The sequence below is a fragment of the Lepidothrix coronata genome, unplaced genomic scaffold, assembly GCF_001604755.1.
Source record: "Lepidothrix coronata isolate B3197 unplaced genomic scaffold, Lepidothrix_coronata-1.0 Scaffold80, whole genome shotgun sequence".
In the NCBI taxonomy this organism is placed as follows: domain Eukaryota; kingdom Metazoa; phylum Chordata; class Aves; order Passeriformes; family Pipridae; genus Lepidothrix; species Lepidothrix coronata.
In genome coordinates, this window is record NW_016690260.1 from 2,639,588 (window position 1) to 2,659,858 (window position 20,271).

General features: G+C 41.7%; 1 long non-coding RNA gene across 1 annotated transcript; it reads left to right on the forward strand.

Moving 5' to 3' along the window:
- Positions 1 to 10,093: 10,093 nt before the first annotated feature.
- On the forward strand, positions 10,094 to 19,569 carry LOC108499908. Its single transcript, XR_001875690.1, has 3 exons — positions 10,094 to 10,194; positions 11,019 to 11,146; positions 19,413 to 19,569. It is a non-coding gene; the product is annotated as an uncharacterized LOC108499908 (long non-coding RNA).
- The last annotated feature ends 702 nt before the right edge of the window (positions 19,570 to 20,271 follow it).

Below are 20,271 nucleotides of genomic sequence, written 5' to 3' on the forward strand. Positions count from 1 at the left end.
CAGATGATAGTGATGTTTGAGAATCACCAGCTTATCTGGGCTCAGCCGCGTAGTATATTATATTTCTACAACACATCCACCTACACGCGCATCTATTTTGGAACGAAATGTATACTTCAAATTCAGCTGTCAGTTATTATTACCAAACCTGTACAATGTAGGTTATTATGCATAAAGATTAAAATGCTATTAACTGTAGTAGGTTTACTTGTCAAATTCCTTATAGCTCTGAAAAATGAAAATCTCTGTGTGCTGAGTATGACACAGAAAAAAATCTGGTTTCATGAAGAAGATTCGAATGGCTTAAAGGTTGTCCTCATTTCAGTGTGTGCTTTTACAGCTGATCTGTCACATTGCAGGATTTTCTCCACATTTTTTAAATTGCAATAATTTTCCTTGGTTAGGAATATGGAAGAAGACCTGAGTCTGCAAGCAGGTTTCCAGAAAAAATGTGTTTACTTCTTTCTTCTGTACAAGTAGACACATCCATGAACTCAAAATAGTCTTGGTGGCCTTGGATGTATATGCACAATGTGGGGAAACATGCAAGGTTTGGGCTTCGGAGTGTGACTTCATGAGGCTGACTGTTCTGCAGTTCCAAAGTAGAAACTAGAAACGTGAGAGTAAAAATAACTTGGTTTTCAGAGTTGAGTGGATTCCTAATACCTTATTGACAAACTTTCAAGAAATCCTGAAAAATTAGAAGAGTATACTTCTCTACTTGTGCTGTGTTTGGCAATTTTTTGACGTAGTAGTACCAGAGGTGTTCTAAAATATGATATGGCTGGTGCTGTGGAGTAGAAAGAAAGTGCTTTCTCTTTTTTGTTTTTGTTTGTTTGTTTTGGTTGGTTGGTTTTTTGTTTTGTTTGGTTTTTTGTCTTCATTTTATTGGCTTTTCTATGTAAGAATTAAAAATTATGAGATGAGTTATGATGAATTATGATTTCTGCTGCTGACAAATCAAGAAACATTATTCTGAATTTACTTTGCAGAAACTTCCCATTTTAGTCTAGAATAACAGGTGAAATCAGCGAGAAGCAAATTCTATTGGAAAGAGATATGTGAGCAAACTATTCCATATCTGGATTTCTCTGCATATTTACACCACTGTAGATGAAGTTTGTAGATGATGGGTCTTCTACTGATATGTACAAACAGTTTGTTCTTATCTAGAGTTACTTAGAGTGGCCAAGGGAGGTAAGAATTAAAAAAATATCCATATCTTCTCTTTGGCTTGAATTTTGTTAAATATTTCTGCTGTTATGCCATTACAGATTGTGTTCCAAGGCCTGTAGATACTCAAACACTTTCTTAGGGACTTACAGCATAATTCAATGGAGGAAAGGGGAAGAAATATGTGAGAGAAAGCAATAATGATGGAGTTTGGCACAATTTACTGAATATACGTTTAAGTTTCAGTATGACTGGCATTTGATGGAAGTGTCCTGGAGTCTTAAACTTCTCCCTTTCACCCCCTCTGGTTACATTGTTCCAGATTCTGCTCTAATTTAAGGTATATCAGTTTGGAGCACCCTCAGCTTCTTTGGGCACGAGCTTTTCCAAATGGCATAGCTGACTTTGCAGATGTCCTCTTTTGGTATCTCAGTTACACACTTGTAGTTAGGTGATCCACGTGCTGGCTGCTGAGAGCAGCTGCTGCCAGACTTGAAATGTGGTCATTCAGTTTTCTGAGGAAAACATCTTTTAGCTTTAGTCTGAAAAAATGAAATCAAAAGCTGCATCTGCACTTAACAAAATAAGAAAATGGCTTACTCAGTTTCCTTCAGATGCAAAACTGATAAGTAGTAGGAAAAAAAAGGGAAGTGTTGGTATAAGAAAAAGCAGCTGCTAAAGGTGATTTGGCATATTTAGATACCATTGTAAAAGACTAGAATGTTCCATCACCTAGTTAGAATCGAATAATAGAATCAGAGAAGTTCCATAAAAGTGTCTCATGCAGATGTGATGGTATAAAGCAGCAATTCAGAGACACTGTGACTGAGATTCCTCTCCCCTCCCTTCCGTCCCCTCCCCTCCCCTTTTCCTTTTTTCCCTCTTTTCCTTTTTCCCTTCCTAGCCACCCTACCTTTTCAGCATCCATTCTGACTGAATGCAATTTATAAATGCCTGGTTCAGCAAAGTCAGCACTGTGTCTGGCATCTTTGCTGTTAGCCAAACCCAGGGACTGAGTAGTTGTGAACACCCTTTTGGAGGATGTTTCAGGAAAACACTGGTTGCAGGGGATCCCAGAGGTCAGCTGGAGCAGCCTCCTGCCCGAAGTAGGGCTTAGCAGCAGCCCAGGAGCAGAGCAGTGGTTTGGCTTTTTAGAAGCCATTTCTGTTGCTGTCCTGCTGGTCCATCGCCAGTGGGGGGTCACGAGTGTAAACAAGGCTTCAGGATAGCAGCTGATACCTCAAGCACTGTCATGAGCAATTTTATGACTTTTGTAAAGCAAGCATGAAAATTGGGACCAAAAAAATCTCCCCAAACCCAAATAAAGTTACAGTTTCAGCTGGCAACCCTTCAGTAGTGAGAATGTCTCCTAGCACAACCCCCAGTTCTGTTGCTGCAGACCATGGCCAAGCCTCTTTACCCGCGCAAAGCAGCTCATGCTGCTTTGGCTACTCTGTTTTTTCTGAGACTTCAGGCTCCCTGCCTTTCACATGCAGTGAATAGGCTCCTTTTTTTCTACAGCTGATTCAGGGCAAAAATAAGGCATTTTATTTCCTGAATGCTAAGTAATTTTGTGCAGCTTCAGGTTTAATCTGGCTTTTGAACATACACCTAATCAAGAAGATCAATACACCTTCCTATTGCTAGGAGCAGTGAGTGACACAGTGAGGGAGGAAAGCAATAAATATCCCCATGACCATACCTTTGAAGCAATGCAGTTGCTTGCCTTTCACTGGAAGTTTAATTTCTTCGTGTTTTTAGTTAAAAGCTTTTAATAACTTTAGCTGCACTAAGTACACTGCAATACTTTGCTATTCAAATAAATCCTTTTTCAGCTCCGAGTCCTTGGAGTTTGAATCCCATCCAGCCTTTTTCTGCTATCTGCCAATTCCTTCCTAAGTGCAAACCCAAAATGCTTGCCAATAAATCCACCTTTGTGCCATTTAAAGTCATCTGCTGGTTTTTTTCTGGAGCTAATCAAAGTTTGCAAGAAGACATTATTTAAAGGGAACCAGCTCTAGGATTTAAGCCATTTAAATTGTGCAAGGTAATTAATAGAAATTGCAGCTACCTATTAAATAGAAAATAGACTGTTAGAAAGCTCACTTATTTTTATTCTCTTTTATTAATATTTGGAGAGCAAGTTTTTCAGGGAAGAATTTGGGAGTTTATGCTGTTTTATGTGCTACTCTCTTAATCCACTTTTTAGACTCCCAAGCCCAGCCCGGCAGAGCCCAGCCCTGCTTCCTAAATTGATTGCAGCCTGTTAAACTCAAAGCACCATTTTATTTTTACTTTGTGAGACAGCTGGGCTGATAAACAGATGGGATACTGGCACTCCAGGAGATAACCATAGTGTCTTCACAGGTTAATAGTCCCATGTCTTTCAAGAGCAGCATTTCCAGTGTCTATACAGGCATGCACACACAATCACACACAAGATTATAAAAGGATTAAGTCTCTGGAACATTTTTAACTTTTATGTTAGTGTCTCACTGCACAGTGTATTCTAGTTATTTTTATTTTATTAAAATGCAGTGACAGTGTTGTTAGTATTATATTGCTAATATATCTGTGGCTGATCTAAACCCTGAAATACACAGTGGTCACACAAGTTCTTCCAGGAAATTGGATTAATTGTTTCATTGTTGGAATTTCTTTTAAAAAACATGCTACTCCTGCTGGGTAACACCACATGTAAGGCTTAAACGATATTTCTGAGAGTGATTTACTGGTCCAGCATAAAAGTCTGGTGATAAACCTTTCCACTGGGATTTGCTTACATTAGGAAGCAGTGCAGGTGGCAGTCTATTTCAACATGGAATGGATTTTTTCCCCTTTCTTTCTGATGAATGAAGTGCTTATGTACAGTGAGAGATTGAAAAAAAATGAGAAGCCTTCAGCCCTTAGAGGATCCATCCCCACATCCAGGCAGAGGAGTGCAGGGAAAGTCTGATTCTGTACCTGCTCACCTCACGAGTGATGGGAGCCCTGGGTGATGTTTGTGCCGGCCTGGGAACACAGCTCAGCAAAACCTCCTCATTGTAGGCAAGAGTTTGAGTTTGGAAGCAGTGACCATCATGTGCAGCACAAGAGGGTGTGCTGACACCAAACTCATTTCATTTAATAAATCGTTCCCAAATCTTCGTGGTAGGAGTCCTTTATCCTTTGAGCTTTTGTCTTGTGTTTTCATTTTGTGCATCACAGATAGGATCTGGGTTTGAGTTAGTGCTCAGCAGCTTGTCTGTTCTGAAGCTGCATTGCGTGCCATACCTGTCCCTTTGGTTACCTCTAATACCTAGTGTCTTCCTCCCAAATGAGTCATTTGGTGTCAATGACAAATATTTGATGGTTTTTACTGTCAAGTATAATATGCAAATCTCCTTATAGTGTCATATTCTTAAATTATTGTAGTGCTTGATTAAATTAGCCCTTTTAAAAGGGATCCGGGTTCACTAATAGTGTTTCCTGTAATGCACATCTCTAGAGAAAACTTCAGATCTGACTTTTATAGTCAGAACCAATTAGACTCATTCCTTTTTCCCCCTTCTCTCTGCAGCATTCAGATGAATTGCATTTTTCAGGCACAGTTCAAGCAGACTGTCAGGTTTCCGGGGCTCTTTGCTTCCTGGGCTCCACATTCCCACTGTCAGCCGTGAAAAATAATTCCCCTTTTGCAGTTGTGTCCAAGGGAAGTAAGATGATAAATCCAAAAGTTAGATTTAAGAGGTGAAGTACATTATTGTTTGCTCAGCATTGAATAAGGTTTTGTTCCTGTTTAAAGCTTTCTAGCTCATGAAGTTTTTAGGATTCATTCTCACTTGGAGGAAAATTTAGGGGTTTGTTAGTAAAAATCTTTTCAGGGTCCCTGAAATGTGGCAGTGTTTTTGAAGAACAGCAGGCTGGAAAAAAAAAAAAAAAAACAAACAGGAAAAGAAACTAAACTGTAAACTCAGAGTAACAGCCCTTGAGAAAAACTCAACAAAAATCCCTAACATATGCAGGCTCTCTGAGTGTAAATAACTGCTTTCAGATAAAATTCACAATAGAGTGGTCTTGCTGTTCAACTGCTCTCATGAAATTGCAATATGATTGGGAACAACTTTTGAACCAGAAGAAAACATTGGATCTTTTCATTTCGGAGGACTAAGTTCCCCCTGAGGTAGAAGAGAAGTTCGGGTATGAAGTTAACTTGGAATCACTGCTCGGTTCTCTGTGCAGCATTTGTTTGCAATGTTCTTCTCTTTGCCATAATGCCATGATAGTGCTTTTCAGTGGAGAATAAATGATAGAACTTTAACCACTGCTTAGTCTGCAAATCGATTGAGCCTTCAGTGTGCAGCAACAGGAGTCTTCAGTTAAAAAAAAAAAAAGCCATTGTAATGAAGCCCAAGTCTTTCATCATTCACCTTTTCACCTTTCAAGTTTTCTGTCCCTGTTATATCAGTGTTAGATTTAATACACATAAGTATCAGTTCAGCACAGCCATCCAACATCCTGCTCTGTACAGGCAAACCCTGTCACTATTCTAATAAACCTCTAAATGTATCCAAATCCTTCTGAAGACTTTCAGACAACACAACAAATAGTGCTTTGCTTGTTGTCAAGTGGAAATGATTAGTTTATTTCTAAACACCAAGCTTCTGAGAAATAAAACAGCATGGTAAATGAGGCCACCTTCCTTCTTTAACTTGGTTTTAATAGCTTGCTGCACTAATGGCCAGAACTGTAATTGGGTGGGAGAACTTTGAGCTGCTCCATAATTCAACTGGTGGAGTATTAATGTTATGTATTGGAAACATTTTCACAGACCACAAAAGGCTAATGTGTCTCAGGAGCGAGATTCATTCAGGAAGGTCACTGTGCATCTCGGCTTGCCTGCTCCCAGGTAAGCCAGGCACAGGGTGTATGTAACCTGTGCCTTATGGTTCCCTGTCCCAGACTCTGTGTGTCCCTGGTAACAGACTGCTGTTGCTGCTCTGGACTTGATGTCCTCTGCTGTTCAGCCAGCACTGGGTGGCAGCTTGGGCAGAGGGGGTGGTGCTGCCTCCAGCCAGAGGAGCTGCCTGTGGAGGGGTGCCCTGCAGCAGGGGCCCAGCAGACCTGTGAACGCCTAAGTTTTAGATATTTTGGAAATTTCTGTGGCAGTTAATAGTATTCTCTGCAAGCTTCTGCAGGATGGGCACCCGTGATGTGACATCAGTGACAACCAGCCCCTCCTGGCACCTGTGAGTTGCCTGTTGGCTGAGAGCTGTGGCACTGGGCAAGTGTATGCGGGAATATGAGGAAAAGGGAGAATTAATTTGACTTAAGGGGCAGCATATCTTATCTCTTCTAATTAATTAATGAGAAAATTGTGTCTGTATGAAGAAAAATCCTGTTCCTCGTGCTGATTACAGCAATTCAAACAACAAGACAAGAAATCTCAGTACAAGAACCTGACGTGGACTTCAGTGAATATCCTCACTGGTGGTTTATTAGACAAAGAGTGAGTATGACAAGAAGTCTAAACTAAGACAGAGGAAATTCAAGGAATAATTTTACTTAGTTATGAAGAAAGATGTTAATTACTGTATACAATTACAATATAAGTTAGAATAAACTGGTCTGAACTCAGACACCAAATTGCATTTTGCAGAAGGTACCAAACCAGGGCAATAAAAGCATGAGAGGAGCTGGAGAAGTTCAAAAGTATTTCCAGAACTGGATATTTGGTAAGAATGAAGGCAAGATAACTGAAAAAGTGTATATATTTTATATCTGCCAAATTCACTGCAAGGGATTAAAAGGAAAGAGTATTTGGTTCCTCGTCTCAGGTTAAATTCACTGGGGAGTGTTTCCTCTCCCATTCAAAGACCCCATGAAGTTACAGGGCACATGGGCTCACTGCACTCCTGACTGTAGCAGCAGGTGGCTGCTCAGGCAGAAAGCACAAAAATTTCCTTATTGTCATTTTCCTTACTATAACCTGTAAAAAAATCTCTATCTCTGCAAACAGCAGCACCTAATGCCAAATAGAAATTACTGCCTGAAAACTGAGTAGCCATGGGTGACCACAAAATTATTTCTTTCTTAGAGACTCAAAGAATACATGATTTGCTTTAGTTTTTTTTCTCCCTCACACATACAGGGTATTCAGAGTTTTCCTATCTGTAGCAGTGATTATTGACTGATGTTTTGTAGACAGTCTGGGAAAAATAATTAAGACAAGCAGATCTGGAGGTATTTTCAGGGATTTCAAATAGAGCAAGATTGTAGTGTACTTTGAGAAGTATCCTCGAAGATGTAATGGCAGTTTGGTTTCCTCAGGTGTGCGGTGGCAAATGGTATTTTTTGTTGTTCTTCTAGCTTTAGCCTGCTCCTCTCTGCATACAGCAGTCCCTTCCAGCAAAATCACTTCTATTCATTCATTGTATAAGAAACTTTAAAAGACATTAGAAATTAACAAATGAAAACCTGGGTGGTTTTTTACCAGGTAGTAAAGCTAAGCATCAAAGTTTACTGAAGTGCGCCCCTGGACATATAGTGGAATCCCTTTTCCTTTGGGGAGACGTGTGTCCAGGGAAGGGGAGAGCAAGCACACCAAGCCTCCAACTCTTATTTCCATGCTTCCCATTACAGACTCCATAAGTGCCCAAATAAGAAAAACGTAACTCATTGCTGGAAACAGAATACTTTTTGTCCCATATGAAATGCTTTGCTAGTGAAATCTGGTACAGGCTTCATGTTGAAATAATTGATATAAAGTTCAGCTTACTGCATTGTGATACTTCAACCCTCAAAGCACTTTGGTTAAGAAGCAGGAGCAGGGAGCATGCAGCCCTCTCCTTCACCCCTGAGCCCTGGGGCACCAGCAGCAGAGGGCGAAAGGTTTTGGAGATGGTGGCAGGCTGGGAAGAGCAGAGCATCTCTTTCACTGCCCAGGTGCAAGTACAGCTTACAGTCTTGTCCAGGTTTCAGAGGCAGTGCAAGGGTTCACATGGTTTTGTTTTGTTGTCTCTCGTGCACCAGGTTAGGTGTGAGTGCCCTGAGCTGGCACTCAGGGAGAGACTGGCTGCCCCTGCAAACAGCCCCGGAGCTCTGCCACTGCTGGGCAGGAGGGCTATGGCAGCTCCCACAATGGCTGCAGGCAGCAGGGAACTATGAGGCTGTTCCAGCTCCAGTAGAAGAAAGCCTGTGTGGTTGTGCATGAAGCTCAGAGCAATAGGAATAAACTTCTCAGGTCATAAAGTTTGATCTCCTTCCTTACTGCCTCACTGCGCTGGTAGCTTTTAGTCACCTTGTGAGCTGATAGCTCTCCTCTTTCGATGTCAAAACAAAGTCAGTCCCCATGTGAAAGCTACAGTTCCACTTAGGGTGTCTGCAGGTGCATGATGTAGAGTTGATGCAATCAAGTTTAATACATTTCTAATATTTCTACCCACAAAGTCTCTTACATAGTATTTTGGTAATCCCATCACCCTTACAGTACCAATTAACTCTGTAAGATCCACAGATTTCATTAGGATTCTCCTACCTGGTTAATAAAAGGTATTAAATAAAATAACTTGAAATGCTGAGCATTCAAAAATAGTGGTACCCGTCTTTCCTGATGGCTCTTCTTTCAGCACAACCCACAGTTGTCTTCCTCTTGGCCTGTTTTTGCCCACAACAATAGTGCTTGGTTAAGCAACCTGTTTCTGTATGGCACCTCCTCAATGAGGTGAAGGTGGTTTACACCCAATGTGCCCCACTTGCAAAAGGTCACTCCTCTTACTGAGGAATGGTGTGAGATGAGGCTGAGGATAGACAACTTTGAGGAGTGTATACCAACCTTCTTGTCTTTCTTTATCTTTTGACTTCATAAATACTTCCAAATCATAGTTCAATATTGAGGATGGACTAAAATGGCTACAATAGTTGAGATTGCTTGGATTTCCCTCTTTATAATGTAGCTTTCGCTCACATATTGATGCTCTTCATTTGATAGATGTTTGGCAAAAGAGACAGGTTCTGTGCAACAAAATCTTTTTTTCAGGTGGAATATGGGCACTTTCAGTTTTGCATTCATATTCCCATTTCTCAATTTTCTTTTCACGGTCTAATTGGGTTTGTTCACATCCCTACACTTTCTTACCTGTAAGAGTGAAGTTTGATTTTTCAATCAAGTTCGTTTTCAGTAACTCATCCAGTGTTTACTCCTGCTGAGGTGACAGACAAGGCATCTTCTTACAAGGTTTTTCTCCTTGTTTGGGGATGATGTTTTTGAAACAGACTTTTTACGTTTATGGAGAGAAATGTCATGCTCAAGTTCTTCAGTTGAGCTGATGCCATTAAACTGTTTCACCAATTTCTTAAAGCTTGACATTAGAAACTAAAAATCTGATTCAAATACTTAATTCAATTGCTTTTTTTCACCTTTTAATTTAGAGTAAATCAAGTTGTAAGGAACTGGCGTCAGTGTCTTACCCAGATAGGCATCAGCTAAGAAAATTTAACTCAATTCCACAGCAGTTTTTGGCATATGGAGCAAAACTCTTCCAGGCTCAGTATCAGGTGGGTGCAGAGATCCCCACTGTGGGCAGGGAAACCGCAAAGCAGAAGGAAAACATTAAGTGTTTTGAAACAGTTGTGAGAGGCCCTGCAGAATTTATGGCCTTCAGGGGCCTGTGAGAGGTTTACGAGGCCGGAAGGTTTCTGGGGAGCAGTTTTGTGTGGGCTTTTGCAGGTGGTTCCCCGAGATCATACATCTCCGTTGGCTGGAATTACCGCGCTGTTGATATAGTGCTGGTTTGGGTTTCTGAATGGCAAGTCATGTCCTTCTGGGGAAATGTGGAATTCTGCTGCAGAGCAGCAATCCCATTCTCAGATGCTCTGCATCACCAGGAGGACAGGCAGGCTCCTGGCATGACGTAACAGTATCAGTGAAGACCAACATGCTGTTTTGGAAAACAGCTGTTTGTAAAATGTCTCTGCAAGGTCAGAAGGAAAAAAAAGCCTTATATTCTGGTCAGCCTAAACTGAACAAATTTATTCCTCCAGGTAGTTTTATTTTCAGTGGAACTTCTTGCAGCGGTACAGAATACAGTGTACTGATGTGCTGCAAAAATCTAGTTTTGTGTGTTTTCTCTTTGACTTTTCATCAGAGGCCTATCTTTTCTGATGATCAGTTGTTACAATTCCTTTAAATAGCAACAACGTAATTTTAAGTGGTTTATTTAGTGTAACACGCAAAGATTGTAATAAGCCAGAAACCTCTCCAGGAATGGTGGCCCTGTCAGTGCCTCCTTTCCTGAGATGATCTTTCTAAGCTAGCTAAGCTATCGAGGACATCTGGAAACAAGTGTGTTTTTGTGTGCTTTTCATCCATTGGCCAAAAAGGCTTCATTTGCCCACCCACTCTTGACTCTCTCTGTGACTCCAGTGAGAAATTAGCACGTGAGCCTGCAGCTCCACACTTGCTCTCTATGGGTGGCTGCGGAGTTTCCCTCTGTGGGTAACCTGTTCCACACAGGAGAAAACGCAGCCACGCAGGTACTTGGCTGCTGTTACAAATTCATTACAAATTTAATTCTTCTCACAGACTGCTGGGTCTCACCCTCACAGGCCTTGAGGCAACACTTCCAGTGAGAGCGAAGTTGCTGGTGTTCCCCCTATCTGGCTTGGCAGCACCAGGTCCCAGTGCTGTGTCCCAGCCCATGCTGGAGAAGTTGGGAAATACTCACTCCAGTCCTAGGCAACAGAGGTCACTCTGATTTCCCCAAGCATGTCTCAGTGGCCATCCCTGTTGGTGTTCTGCCTTAGTTTCTTGTCTGTATTTACTATTTTTGGCTTAAATTCCATTTCTTATGGCTTTGGCTGCAAAGGAAAAAGATTAAGAGGGAAGCCTCCACCACATGCTGATAGGCTACAGGCCATGAGGGGGTTTCCCAATGTTTCCCAGACAAGACCATCTTCTATTCCATGTCCCATCTACAAGATGCATGCTGATAAGGTGAGCTTGAGCATTTACTCAGCTTCCAAAAAAATCCCTGCTGGAGCTGAGAGTCATGAGGATCTACAGTATTTCACTGAAGCCTTTATTTACACAACTGGTGTAAGTATCATGGAAAGATTATTGCAGAGGAGTGGATATGGATGGTTTAAAGTGGATTTCAGAAAGAATGTAGGAATTGATAATTCAGTTTTATGAATCACAAAACCTGGCAGCTAAAACTTAAACAAGGAACTATTTGGTAACTTGTGTCATAACCTGTCCTCCCTATGAAGATACTATCCATCCTTGAAGAGGCTGTGCTACCTGTCTTTTAAGGGATATACCTGAATGTGGTTATTTCTCAGGTTTTGCTCCCCTGTAGGGTTAGCAGCTGGAAAGCATGCTTTATGATCATATTTTGGTCTTATTTTTAATGCATTTCCCCCACCCTAAAGTGTTTATCATCTGCTGTAACCTGTTGTTTCAGACAGCTGCTAGATCCTAGCTGATGAGGTTTATTGATTTCTGACTGTGATCTTGCAAATCTTATTTCAAATTCATCACCTGCCAGAGCTGTACTGGGAGCCTGAGCTGAACTGCAAAATGTTACAGATGAGAGAGCTCTCTCATGGGCCTTTTCGTGTCTGTAAAGCCCCTCTGTGTGCCCTGCTCTGGAGTAGCCCACCCTGATGCCAAGAGGTCTCAGAGCAAACCCTGACCCCTTCCCCTCCTGCAGCCCCATGCAGGGCTGTGCCTGACACCTTGGTGTGCCAGCACCAGCCATGCTGTGTTGTGTTGCACCATGGAAGAGGAGAGACAAGGAGCTGTGCACAGCAGATGTCAGGCAGTGGGTTGGTGGCCCAGCTTGGTGGGTGGCAAACCCCCCTTGTGTCAGCCCACTTCCAGCCCTGCTCTCCTCACACACAAATTATGGTCCCGTCCTCCCCACTGCAACAGAAAGCCTGAAAACCTGAACCAGATGCAAGGTTTCACCTGAGTTTACAGACAGCCTGGAAGCAATAATTCTGGGAGGTATAAACTGCTCCTTTCATCATAATAAGATGTTAATGGGGGGAAAGCCCCGGTGCTCCAGGCACTCCTCTATTAATGCTGCTGCAGCAGCTGGGAAAAGGATCTGCTGGATCGGTTTCAGCAATGCCCACCCCCGTGCTTCCCCCATGCCCATGGCTTAGGGCTTCCCATTCAAATGTCCCCTTGATGTGGTCCTGATTCCTGAAGCAGAGGATGCCTGCTTGTGTCCCTCCCCCCCAGCGCAGGGTCCCCCAGGTCCCAAGGTCTCTGGTGAGGGCTGTGGGCAGCAGCACACAGGACTTCTCGGGGCCTGAGCAAAACATCTGTTTGCCATTGCTTTGGGTTGTTTATAGCATTTTGATGCTCTCTTCTGCAACATTTTATTTTAAAGGGCCTGGTGATACTCCCATGCAAAGTGTATCCGAAGTGCAGCTTGCTCCTGGTTTATGCATTTCAGCTAAGTTTACCTATAATTTGAGATGTTCCCAGGGCATGTGCCCCTCTGATGCAAGACCGCATATAAGAATATCATTCCCAGCTCTCATGTCTCTGGTCACAAGCCGTGCTGCTCTGCTCTCCTCCTTGCTTTCTATGGGAAGGGACGTTTGGGCCAAACCAAACTGTCCCTTCTTTGTCTTAAAGTAAAAAAAATACTTTGGAAGTCAGGCTGCAATCTCTCATAATGCAGGATGGGATTAGAGGGGCAAATCAGCCAGTGCCCTCCTTTGCAGTGCTCTCTATATGTTTGCTTTTCTATTGTGGGAAGTCCATTCACATGGTACAGGGCTCAGGCAGCTTTGAGGTAAGAGGAACAGAGGGGTAACGTGTTTTCCGCTGGGCAACCTTATCTGCTCTGATTGTGCTGGATTTTCAGCTAAGGGAAACTGTGAAGGATAATTACCATCATGTGTTACCTGAGATTACAGGGTTGCTTTCCAACTAATGACAGTAGGAGAACCAAGCAGTTGTTAATATTTAATCAGACTCTTGGCTTAACAATTGGATAAATGAGGTGTGTAATTACACAATTATAGAAGACGTTTCAGATAGGAACTGTGCTGTTATTAATAGTGAAGGTGAAAGCTGGTGAACATACATCGTTCAATCCCATCAAGCACGTCATTAAAAAAGATCTTCAGCACAAGAGTCTAACAGCATGTCTTATGAGATGGTAAACAAAGGTTTCAGCTGCTTTTGAGATAAAAATTCCTGCTTGGCCAAGAGGTTTCAGTGTAAGAAAAAATACCAGACCAGGTGTTTTGTTGATGTGGCAAGCTGTAATCAGGGGTAACTAGGGAACATTTAAATACGTACACAGAGTATATCACACATTTATGGTTGTGCTTTATGTATCATTTCTCAGCAGTCAGGCAATTATTTTCCTTAGGTTCTTCATTTTAAATCTTATAGGAAAGAGAGAGGTACCTTTTAATTCAATGTAGTGCCTGCCTGCCCAGTGGAACTTTTCTTTAAAATAAGTGTTGTCGTATAGCACATATAAGATGTTGTCTTTGATTGCAAAGTGCAAGTCAGAATGAAAATGGAGATGCTGCTATAATAATATCATTAGTCTGTTCCTTTAATCCTGCGCTTTATCTCAGCTCCTTTAAAACTTTACTCTTTTCAAGTGATTTGGATTTGAAAATATTGCAATAGTTGTAGTTCTTCAGTGTTCCACTACAGTGACCACTAACTGTAAGTCTCTCAAGCGTCAATTAGTGGGATACGGAAAGCTAACATCAAAATCAAGGAACTTATTGACCAGCACGATTGCAGGTTAGTGATATGAACTGGAATAATGCAGGAAATTGAATCTTTTCACAATGTGCTGAGACAGCATTCAGGTGTTAAGGTGATTTCCCAAATGAGAGGCTGTAAAAACAATAAGCACGTTTCTTGGCAGATGCTATGGGCAATAGTGTTTTGAATCTCTCCTCTTCCCAACTAACCTTCCTGAAAAGTTTGCAGTCATCTAGATCTGGATGCACAGGCATTGTTGGATTTCTTAGTGTCCAGTTCCAGCTGTGACTAGATACCACCACTTCTGGGGTGCGCTTTGAGATCAGGGGAAGAAATGTCCTGTCGAAGTCACATTAATATTTTTCTTCTAGAGATATTTACATTAGGAAATCATGTAATTAGAAGTGGTGTGCATGCTCAGTGCTCGGCTGAGAGCTGGTTTTGTGCCAGTGGCTGAGCTGCACAACACGCTGTCAGGTCCTCTCAGCATGTGCTTGCACAACGGTTCCTCTTTAATATCAATTTGTACTTGGTGTTGAGCTCCTGCTGTGAAAAGTGCAGAATCCTTCAATTACAGTGATGCAGAGCCAACAGGTTTAATTAGGAAAATAAGATTTACCTATATGATATGTTGGAACAGAACTGTAAAAGGAGACATACAGAAATGCACAAACATAGTAATTTCCTACAGAATGTTACCCTGTGATCCAATTTAGTGCAACTTGTTTCTTCATCCTCTGTCTTCTCTGCCTCACTTTGAGTCTGTCAATCCTGTCTTGGCCAAATTAGTTTCCCTGAAATAATTGTCCTCTATTCTGCCTTTGCCTTTGTCATGCACCTTCCTAAGTCTGCATCTCTGCAGCTCCCAGCCTCACTTTTGAGTTCTGTATGGCCATGGACTGTGCCCTCCATCCTCCTTGGCAGGCCTCTGTTGCTCATATGTGATACCCATGTTCTTGTGCTCCCCATTCCTTCTAGAACTTTCATTACATCGCCACCAAGAAAATAGCTGGTAAGTAGACTTGCAGCTCTCTTTACTTTTCAGGACTTGATTCCTCTGCTTTGCTGTCCCCATGGGCTGCCTCAGAATTACTGGACGAAATATAGTTTAGAAACTGAGGAACTTGGGAGATTTGAATGTTGTCCAGACAAGCTAAAATACATTGAACCTGTTTGGTTGAGAAGCCACCCTCATTGCAGCTCCATCCATGAATTGTCCAAGCTTCCCTAGGGAAGGACCACCTATGGCACTTGGCTGTGAAGCATTTCATATCTTTATATCCCTGTGTAAACGGATTTGGGATAACGAAATAAGCAGCATGCAAGGCTTTCCACCCTCACCCTGCAGGCCTGGGCTAGCCTGCCCTTTGAGGGAGGGTGGCCACATGGTGAAATCCCTTTTGGCCCATGTGACACAGTTTTTCCGCAAGCAGTGGGGAAACTGCTGTTGACTGGTGGGTTTGTGCTGGAGTGGGCAGAGAGCTGCCTACAAGGTCCTGCCTGCTGGGAGCATGGGCATGATGATGCATAACTTTCTGTAACAGAGTCCAGCCTCCTCCCAATGCACTGCTTTTAGCAGATGGTTTCATTATCTATAAAGCTTTTTGTTGCATCATTTCCCGTTAGTCAAGACATGATCTGTGCCCAGTGCTACTGCAGCAGTTACAATAAAGGCCTTTGCTGCTGGCTTTTGGGGGGAAATCCAAGACTGACGGAGGACTTTTTTAGCTAAGGCAAGCAAGATTCACTTGTTAATTAACATTTGTGGCACCTTGAAAACAGAAAATGCTGAGTGTGTACTTAAGTATTTTTCTAGAGTGAAGATGGCTTACATTTAAACTTTTTGAAGCCCTAATGACTTGGTCTGTCAATTCCTGATCAACTCTATCTATACAAATAAGAACAAATCAGAAAGATGTTGAGCCCTGTCACCTGAAGAAGGCTTCTGTTTTCTCAGGTGTGGGGTATTCCCTTTCCTACCTGCAGAACACCTTCAGAGTCAGTGATCATAAACTACTTACTTATGAATACATAAAACGTCTATTTAATTACAATGTTAAAATATGTGGAATGTTTCAAGGACGCTGCTTTGTAGCTTTCTGCAGAGTGAGCACATCAGTAATTTATGCACTGTCTGGCTTTGCATGTTGTTCTGAGCTATTTACACTCATCCTCAGGTGAAACATGGACCATGGCAACTTACCCCAGTGAGACAGGACACTTTGCAAAGGGAACACACAGTGACAAATGCTGTCTCACAAACGTTTGAAGCAGTGCACACTCAGATACACATGGACAAGCAATTCTCAAAGAAAGATGAGTGGCTATTATTGTGGAGCTTGGGAGTAAATTTAGCTTTCTGCCATTTCTCTAATCATCATTTGCAGAGGCAACTTTCATGGAATCCATAAAATCAGTTTGTTTCTATCTTTTCCTTTGAAGAAAGTCAGTGTCACCCAGAACTCACAGAGCTCTCAGCTGGATGCACGTTGGCTGCCCTGTTCGATCCCCTCTGAGCTAAATGTGTTTGCATTTAATCTCCTTTGGAAGGAGAGAGAATCCACAATGTATCTTCTCTCTGTGCAAAGATCCTTCCATGGGTTCATCCCACAGCTCTCATTGGTGGTATGCAGGGCACTTTAGAATAAATTAAGAGACACCAGCTATTCCTCTGTGTAGTATCTCCTGAAGAAAAAAATAAAAGGAGGTTGCAAGAGTATGGATAAAATTCAGGGTGCATCCTAGCTTTTAATGAATCTCTGAATATCAAAAGTAAATCTGCTAATGTGGATGATGTAGTCAATGGAGAGTAACCAAAAGGCTTACTGAACTCTTTTTGAAGGTTTGAATAAAAAGGGATTTCTTTTGGTGCTTCTGGTCAATGGACATGTTAAGTTACATGCAGTCAATTGATTAATAAGTCAAATGCAGTCAATGCAGAGGAGCAGGACATCTGGGGAAGCCCAGGGAGAGGGAAGATGAGTGACGAGCTTGTATTTTGGCAGGGAGGTGACTGCAAGTCTGAACTCATTTCAGCATAAGGAGACAAGTGAAATAAGGCAGTATTGGGTTCTGCAGGATCCACTTATCTTTTATCTGTAGATTTTAATTTCTATTTGTAAAAGAATAGATGGATGTTATGCAACATTTTTTCTAATTCTCCAGCTGCAGAAAACAAACCACATCTGGCACATAAAATAACAATGAAATTATCTGAAAGTTGTACTGTTCTTAAAAGCAGCTACAAGTATGTGTTCAAATAACTTGTTGGAAAAGAACAGGTCCAATTTGTCAGATGATAATACATAAGCTTAGAAGGAGGGAAAAATAAAGCCAAGAGAAATATTGCACTTCAGAGAGTTCAAATAAAGAGGTTCTTTTCCACCAATCTTCTGAAGGCTTGCGAGACATAAATTACACAAACAGCATTTAAAAACAGGAATGCAAAAATCAAAGAGCAAAATTAAAAGCTCTGTTCACGTTCCAACTGTGTAACAAGTGTGCAGCAGATGTCAGAGGCCTATGGTTAAGAAATCCTCTGGTCTGGACGCACAATCTCCAGTGTGTCCTGCTGGCACGCATCTGAGGGTAGGCTGTAACAAATGTACTGTCAGCTGTATAAAACACACAGTCTGTGAGGAGAAGAAACAGTGCAAATCTGGCAACAATGCTTTCACTTGTATTTCTCTAAAAAAGCTATTACTTCATAGCAATTCTGAACGAGGAGCCACCAGTGGCCCGAGAGCTGTCGCACTCCATCTCCTCCTTTCCTGGTTCCTCTCTCTCTCTGGGGCTGAGGTTTCCAGTGAAGCACAAGGTAACTCGCTGTGCCTTAAACTGGAGCAGTTCACCTTAACTGCAGCTGACGTTTGGGTTCCGAGGATGTAACCCGCTTTCATGGTCCATTATACCCTATTTGGGTGAAAAGACTTGTGCTGCCAAAAGCAGAAGAGTAATAAAAATAAAAATAGCATATTGAAATAGTTTAGCTGAGGGAAATTGTCAAAAGACTATGGATTTATTTCTTTGGTTTTAGATTTACAGTGATTTCTAAAGCTGAATTTTGATAATGTTCTTAAAATATGTCAGACTTCACACGTTAAGTGGTAGAAAAATACCCTGCCTCCTACACTCACAGCAGTGGGAGAAGCATGTTATGATGACTATATAAAGCCCTTCCTGCAACTGAGTTGTTCTTAAGTTAAATATTTTTATCTACCAAACAATAATAAAACATCAGTCAATACCACACACAGATCCCAGATGAATGCAAGACTGAATGCACATTAAAGGCTTTGCTGCCAGCCCCAACAAGAGGGTTTTTCATGCAGGTTTGCAGGCTTAACATCCTTTAAACAACTCCCCTTTACATCACCTCCGCAGTTGCAATGGACTTTACTGTGGGAGTAAATTACACGCCCGCTTAATCTGAGAGGGTTTAGATTAAATGTGAAGTGTCACCCTGGGGGTGGAGGGGATGGGCTGGCTGGGGAGAGGGAGGTGGTAGGGGGAGATGATGCCTACGAGCCTGACATAGAATAAAATTAACTAGTTCTGCTCAGTGTACATTTTATTCCTTGGAATAGCTGTGAGTATGAGCTAAATTCTGCGATAGGAATTGCTGTTTGTCTGCACCTTCTCCTGCCTATTACAGAAAAGGTTAAGAAAAAGTATGTTCACATTCAAGTTTTCAGTATGTTTATTAATAAGAAATGTATAAAGTTTTTGGAGTTGTACACTGCAAGAGCAAGGTAAGGGAAGCAGGTGTAAAATGTACTCTTTCATATCGGTGGCAGCTGGAGTTTCATTTTTGTGGCAGAGTGATAAATGACAGGAATTCACAATGTTCCCCCAACTCCTTTGGAAGATGTATTCTATAGAATGAAAATAGAAGCACTGAATTATTAAGAATCATTCAATTTACATATGAAAATGGTACAGTGTCACATTAAATACACCATATTAAGAGGTCAATTAGAGACCTATTTTGAGTTAATGGAATTAGTCGGGTTTTTATTTTACATTTTAAATGCAATATTTCAAGGTGTAGTGAAGATCGAAGGAATAGAAAATAGAGTAATCCAGTTAAAGGCAGTTAATGCTTGTGGGATGGCTGAGAACAATGCCAGCAGGTGAAAGACTGTGATGGGGCAAGGGCTGATCAGGCAGCGCCCTTTTCTTCCCATCTACACTGACTCCCCTGTGCATGTGAGCAAAAAATGCTGGTTTTTAAAGTACATTCCCTATATCCAAATAGAACATAAAACAAGAAAAAACATGCTTGAACCCTGACTCCCAACCACAACCCTCACTTCACTAAACCTTACATCACTTTCATTAAATCCTATTTGGTTCAGTGGAAACTGAGCATATAAAAAGTCTTCAGCACAGTATTGCAACTGGTCAAGGTACAACTCTTGCATTAGTCACTGAACAGTTGTTCAGATGCAGATTTACATTGGAATCAGCTCCAAAGGGAAATAACTAGAAAGAACTTCTCTACTCTTCAAAGGGTTTGCTGCTTCTGTGATGCCCTTGGAATATTAATGCACATGGAAATTGTCCCACTCCATCTTACAAGAGAGAAGATGGCTGCAAAAGGGGAAACCTCTGGACTGAACAACTCAATAAAAGAGGTACTTGATGTATTTTGGCATCTGAGGACAGTTCTGCTCACAATACCCCAGGACTTTTGCTAACCTTCTCCTTCCACACTGCCCAAGCACATGTTTATTGGTGGTTCCACTGGGGACCTGGATTCAGCTTGAAAATCAACCAGAGAAAAAAAGCAATAGGATGGTTTTCTTACAACTGATGTATTCTTGCCTGTGTGGCATAAAGCTGCCAAATATATATATGTATATGTATATACTCTCCTTTTTCCTGGTTTCTAGATAAGGTGCAGAGAGTATTTTTATATTTGGAACACTGTTTACAGTACAGGCATGCAGGAATGCAGTTTTGTCACCAGAGTAACTAAAGAAATTATAGATACAGTGCATAAAAGGGGACACATTTACGCTGTACAGAAGAGCCTGGTGATAGTTTAGCTCACACTCATCCCTGTGCACATATGCTGCTGCTGCAGTGTCTGCACAGAAGAGACTAGACTCCCCTCCCAGCTGTACTGCTGTACTAGTGAGGTGTCTCAGCTCAATTTCTGTAGCAAAGCAGGCATATATTCCTCTTGATTCATCTTGTCTGGTCACAGTTGAAGTTTCCAAAATGTTTTGGTGATTTTCTCCCTAGGGAGCTGGTACCAGTCAAAGCAAACCACCGGATCTTAAAGACTCCAATGCTTGTATAATGATAATTTGAAAACTATACTTGGTGTAACATTAAGAAGGGTGCATTTACAGTTGGTTGAACCA